Source organism: Penaeus japonicus, unplaced genomic scaffold, assembly GCF_977035675.1.
Source record: "Penaeus japonicus unplaced genomic scaffold, GWHDUDI00000001_assembly GWHDUDI00000024, whole genome shotgun sequence".
Taxonomy (NCBI): domain Eukaryota; kingdom Metazoa; phylum Arthropoda; class Malacostraca; order Decapoda; family Penaeidae; genus Penaeus; species Penaeus japonicus.
Window position 1 is genome coordinate 30,705,800 of NW_028234426.1, and position 7,764 is coordinate 30,713,563.

Consider the following 7,764-nt stretch of genomic DNA (forward strand, 5'->3'; position numbering starts at 1 on the left):
TATCATAATTATTTATAGAATGAAAGCCATCCTTATAACAATGATAATAACAATCACGATCATCATAGTAATAACAATGAAACTGATAATTATATTAATAGCGTAAATGATGAGTATGATAATGATGATATTAGCATAACAATGATAATGATTTTAATATATATATGATAGTGATGCCAATGATGATTATATCAATCTCATAAAGAATAATGATGATGATAATTATGATAATGATAATTATGATAATGATAAGGGCAATAATATACATAAGTGAGGTGGTAAGACGAAACGTGTTAAAGATACCAATAATGATAATATGGAGAATTAATATTTTTAATTATGAAAATGATCATAACAAAGGTAATAACATATCTAATGTTAATCATATAAAGGATAATGATCTGGAATGATAAAGACAATTTAAATGATAATGGAAATGAAGGATGATGAGGATAAAGATGGTGATGATGATGATAATGATGATGATGAGGAGGAGGAGATAGAGAAGGAGAAGGATAATTATGATGATGATGATGAGTAATGGTAATTATGATGTAGAAAAAAAAACATCAATTATAGAGGTAATGACAATAATGGAGATAATGATAATGATGATAATGATAAGCTTCATAATGATAATCATAATAACAATAGCAATGCTAAAGATAACAACCATAATAATGATAATGATGATGGCAATAGCAATGTGAAAAGTAACATGATTATGATAAGATCACACTAATACGGTTAACACCAATGGTAATGATAATGATAATAATGATGATGATGATTATGATGATAAAAATGATGTTGATGATGATAATGATAATGATGATGATGATATTGATCATGATCATGATAAAAAAAAAACGATATAACGGGGATAACGACGATGATTATCATCGTGATAACGATATAAATGACGATAATGATATTAAAAATGGTAATGATATGTTGATATCAATAATGCCAATGGTGATGTTGACAATGAAAATGAAATGTTAATGATGATGATGATGAAAATTATAATAATATTAATAATAATGATATTAAAACTAATAATATGCTAATAATGATAATGCCAATGATGATGTTGACAATGAAAATGAAATGATAATGATGATGATAATGATAATAATAATGATAATAATATCAATAATGAAAATAATGATTATGATAATGATAACGAAAACAATAACAACAACAACATAACAATGATGGTGATGCGGATGTTGATATCATTGATACTGCAACTACTACTACTACTACTACTACTACTACTACTAGCAGCAATGGAGAGAGAAGTGCAAGTAGAAATAGCAATAAGAATGATGCAGAAGACGAAGGAGTGTTGATGCGTGTGTTTATTGCTCTGCAAGAAACAATATGCAATATATTCAATTTCTTTTCCTCATATTAACTGAACGCGAATATACGATGTCGGTAAAAATTATCATAAAAAATAAATTAGTATTGGTAGCAATAGTATTGGTCATCGCCATCATCATCATCATCATCCCTCATTATCATTATCATTATTATCATCATCATTATCATAATTATTATTAACATTGTCGTAATGATTATCATTGTTATACTTAGCATTGTTATTGTTATTATGATTATCATTATTACGCTTATCATCATTATCATTATCTCCATTATTGTCATTACCTCTAAAATTGATTGTTTTATTTTCTCTTCATCATAATTACCACTATTGCATCATCAATAATATAGTTTTTATGCTTAACATTATCATCAACAATATCATCGTCACCTCATCATCATTATCATTATCATCATCATCATGATCATCGTCATCATCATCATTATCATCATCCCCTTACTCCTCCTCCTCCTCATCATCATCATCATCCTTCTCCTCCTCGTCCTCCTATTCATAATCATCATCATAATTATCCTCTTCCTTATCATCATTATCATTATAATCACCATCTTCATCCTCATTATCATTCATTTTCATTATCATTTATATTGTCTTAATTATTTCATATCATTATCCATTATATGATTAACATTAGTTGTGTTATTATCTCTGGTATCATTATTATCATCATTAAAATCCTCCTCCTCCATATTATCATCATAGTTATCTTTAACACCATTCGTCTTACCATCTCAGTTGATATTAATCTTGTCATTAATATTGTTATTGTTATCATTATAGTTGTTGTTGTTTTTCAGCATTATCATAATATTTAATATTTTTATTATCATTTTCATTATTATTACTGTTATTGTTTTTATCATCATTATTATCATTATTACTATAAGTATTGCCATTATTATCATTGTTGCTATTGTTGTAATCATTATCATCATTATCATAATATTTTATTATTATCATCATTATCATTATCATCATCATTACTATATAATATTCATTGTCAACATCATCACCGGCATTACTATCATTACCACATCGTTATCATCATCATTACCAGTTTTGATATCATTATCGTAATTATTAGAATCATCATCATGATCATCAGCATCATTATCCCTTTCCTCCTCCTCCTCATCATCATCATCATCATCAACATCGTCAACATCATCATCCTCATGATTATTTAAACATTAACGATATCAATATTACGTCTGAGAATTCCTTAATTGAACGTGTGATCATTAAAGCTTTCACTCGTGCAACATCCATTCAATCGAACAATAGCTCACTCAGTTTCGTGCAAGACTTCCGTTCAAGCGCCTCGAGTTCGCATCCCCTACAAAACAAAGTTTTTTTTCTTTTCTTTTTTTTCTAATTGTAGTCATTGACAATATCAGTACTAATGATTGTGATAATGATAACAATAATGATAATAATAATAATTATAAAAAGTCAACGGCGTAATGAACGAGACGCGAACTCGGAGCATGAAATAAGGATAATAACAATGATGATAATGATGATGCTGATGATCATACAATTAAAAAGACAACAACGATACCAATGATAATATTGGCAATAATGACTATGATAACGAAAAAAAATTAACGGTGTTTTGTAGGAGTCGCGAACGCGGGTCACTTGATTGCAAGCCTTGCACGAAACTGAGTGAGCTATTGCTCGATTGAATGGATGTTGCATTAATGAAGGCTTTGATTATCACATTTTCAAATGTATACATGCACACAGACGTAATATTAATATCATTAATGTTTAAATGATAATAATGTTGATGATGATGATGATGGAGAGGAGGAGGAGGAGGAAGAGGAGGATGATAAAGATGATGATGACGATGATTAGGAATATCATTATTATTTTTAGAATGAAAGCCATCCTTATAACAATGATAGCAACAATCATGATCATCATAGTAATAACAATGAAACTGATAATCATATTAATAGCGTAAATAATGAGTATGACGATAATGATATTAGCAGAACAATGATGATGATTGTAATATATATAAGATATGATGACGATAATGATTATATCAATCTCATAAAGAATAATGATAATAATAATTATGATAATGATAAGGGCAATGATATTGTAAGACGAAACGTGTTAAGATAACAACAATGATAATATGTAGGATGATGATTTTAATTATGATAATGATGATAACAGAGATAATAACACAACTAATGTTAATCATATAAAGGATAATGATGATGATGATAATGATGATGAGGAGGAGGAGATAGAGAAGGAGGAGGATAATTATGATGATGATTATGGTAATTATGATGTAGTAAAAAGTAAAACAAAAACATCAATCATAGAGGTAATGACAATAATGGAGATAATGATAGTGATGATAATGATAAGCGTAATAATGATAATTATGATAACAATAACAAAGCTAAAGATAACCATAATAATAATAATGATGATGACAATAGTAATGTGAATAGTAACAGATGATTATGATAAGATCACACTAATACGGTTAACACCAATGGTAATGATAATGATAATAATGATGATGATGCTAATAAAATAGATAGTGATGATGATGATGATAATAGAATAGATAGTGATGATGATGATGATAATGATAATGGTGATGACATTGATCATGATCATGATAAAAAAACGATATAACGAATGAGACGCGAACTATTGGAGAAAAGAGGCATGAGTGAGGCACTTGATGATCACATTAATATGATTAATGTTTAGATTATGATGATGATGATGGTAATGATGTTGATGATGATAGTAATGATGGTGATGATGATGATAATGATGGTGATGGTGATAGTAATGATGGTGATGATGATGGTAATGATGGTGATGATGATGATGAGGAGGAGGAGGAAGGGGATAAATGACGATAATGATATAAAAAATGATGACATGTTAATGATAATAATGCCAATGATGATGTTGACAATAAAATGAAATCATAATGATGATAATGATAATATTAATAATAATGATAATGATATTTTGAAATATAATAATATGCTAATAATGATAATGCCAATGATGATGTTGACAATGAAAATGCTAATGCTAATGATGATGATAATGATAATAATATCAATAATGAAAATAATGATTATGATAATGATAACGAAAACAATAACAACAACAATATCGAAATAACAATGATTCTCTATCTCCTCCTCCTCTTCATCATCATCATTATCCTACTCCTTCTCTTCCTCCTCCTCATCATCATCATCATTCTCCTTCTCCTCCTCGTCCTCCTACTTATCATCATCATCATCATTATCCTCCTCATCATCATCATCATCATTATCCTTCTCATTCTCCTCCTCGTCCTCCTACTTATCATCATCATCATCATCATTATCCTCCTCCTTCTCTTCCTCCTCCTCCTCGTCATCACCATCATCATCTTCCTCATCATTCATTCCCATTATCATTTATATTGTCTTTATTATTTCATATCATTATCCATTATATGATTAACATTAGTTGTGTTATTATCTCTGTTATCATTATTATCATCATTAAAATCATCATCATCCATATTATCATTATTGTTATCTTTAACGCGTTTTGTCTTACCATCTCAGTTGATATTAATCTTGTTATCAACATTGTTATTATTGTCATTATAGTTGTTGTTGTTTTTCATCATTATCACAATTTTATTATTTTTGTTATCATTATCATTATCATTACTGTTATTGTTTTTATCATCATTATTACCATTATCACTATAAGATTGTTATTATTATCATTGTTGTAGTCATTGACAATATTAGTACGAATGATTATGATAATAATAACAATAATAATAATAATTATTATAAAAAGTCAACGGCGTAATGAACGAGACGCGAACTCGGAGCATGCAATAAGGATAATAATAATGATGATAATGATGATGCTGATGATCATACAATTAAAAAGACAACACCGATACCAATGATAATATTGGCAATAATGACTATGATAACGAAAAAAAAAATGAACGGTGTTTTGTAGGAGTCGTGAACGCGGGTCACTAGATTGCAAGCCTTGAACGAAACTGAGTGAGCTATTGCTCAATTGAATGGATATTGCAGGAATGAAGGCTTTGATTATCACATTTTCAAATATATACATGCACACAGACGTAATATTAATATCATTAATGTTTAAATGATAATAATGTTGATGATGATGATGATGGAGAGGAGGAGGAGGAGGAAGAGGAGGATGATAAAGATGATGATGACGATGATTAGGAATATCATTATTATTTTTAGAATGAAAGCTATCCTTATAACAATGATAACAACAATCATGATCATCATACTAATGACAATGAAACTGATAATTATATTAATAGCGTAAATGATGAGTATGATAATAATGATATTAGCAGAACAATGATGATGATTGTAATATATATAAGATATGATGACGATAATGATTATATCAATCTCATAAAGAATAATGATAATAATAATTATGATAATGATAAGGGCAATGATATACATAAAAGTGAGATGGTAAGACGAAACGTGTTAAGATAACAATAATGATAATATGTAGGATGATGATTTTAATTATGATAATGATGATAACAGAGATAATAACACAACTAATGTTAATCATATAAAGGATAATGATGATGATGATAATGATGATGAGGAGGAGGAGATAGAGAAGGAGGAGGATAATTATGATGATGATTAATGGTAATTATGATGTAGAAAAAAGTAAAACAAAAACATCAATTATAGAGGTAATGACAATAATGGAGATAATGATAATGATGATAATGATAAGCGTAATAATGATAATCATAATAACAATAACAAAGCTAAAGATAACAACCATAATAATAATAATGATGATGACAATAGTAATGTGAATAGTAACAGATGATTATGATAAGATCACACTAATACGGTTAACACCAATGGTAATGATAATGATAATAATGATGATGATGCTAATAAAGTAGATAGTGATGATGATGATGATAATAGAATAGATAGTGATGATGATGATGATAATGATAATGGTGATGATATTGATCATGATCATGATAAAAAAAACGATATAACGAATGAGACGCGAACTATTGGAGAAAAGAGGCATGAGTGAGGCACTTGATGATCACATTAATATGATTAATGTTTAGATTATGATGATGATGATGGTAATGATGTTGATGATGATAGTAATGATGGTGATGATGATGATAATGATGGTGATGGTGATAGTAATGATGGTGATGATGATGGTAATGATGGTGATGATGATGATGAGGAGGAGGAGGAAGGGGATAAATGACGATAATGATATAAAAAATTATGATAATATGTTAATGATAATAATGCCAATGATGATGTTGACAATGAAAATGAAATTATAATGATGATGATAATGATAATAATATTAATAATAATGATAATGATATTAAAAGATATAATAATATGCTAAAAATGATAATGCCAATGATGATATTGACAATGAAAATGCTAATGCTAATGATGATGATAATGATAATAATATCAATAATGAAAATAATGATTATGATAATGATAACGAAAACAATAACAACAACAATATCGAAATAACAATGATTCTCTATCTCCTCCTCCTCTTCATCATCATCATTATCCTACTCCTTCTCTTCCTCCTCCTCATCATCATCATCATTCTCCTTCTCCTCCTCGTCCTCCTACTTATCATCATCATCATCATTATCCTCCTCATCATCATCATCATCATTATCCTTCTCATTCTCCTCCTCGTCCTCCTACTTATCATCATCATCATCATCATTATCCTCCTCCTTCTCTTCCTCCTCCTCCTCGTCATCACCATCATCATCTTCCTCATCATTCATTCCCATTATCATTTATATTGTCTTTATTATTTCATATCATTATCCATTATATGATTAACATTAGTTGTGTTATTATCTCTGTTATCATTATTATCATCATTAAAATCATCATCATCCATATTATCATTATTGTTATCTTTAACGCGTTTTGTCTTACCATCTCAGTTGATATTAATCTTGTTATCAACATTGTTATTATTGTCATTATAGTTGTTGTTGTTTTTCATCATTATCACAATTTTATTATTTTTGTTATCATTATCATTACTGTTATTGTTTTTATCATCATTATTAGCATTATCACTATAAGTATTGTTATTATTATCATTGTTGCTGTTGTTATTATCATCATTATCATTATCATAATATTCTATTATTATCATCATTATCATTATCATCGTCATTACTTTATTTTTTTCATTGTCAACATCATCATCGGCATTACTATCATCACCACATCGTTATC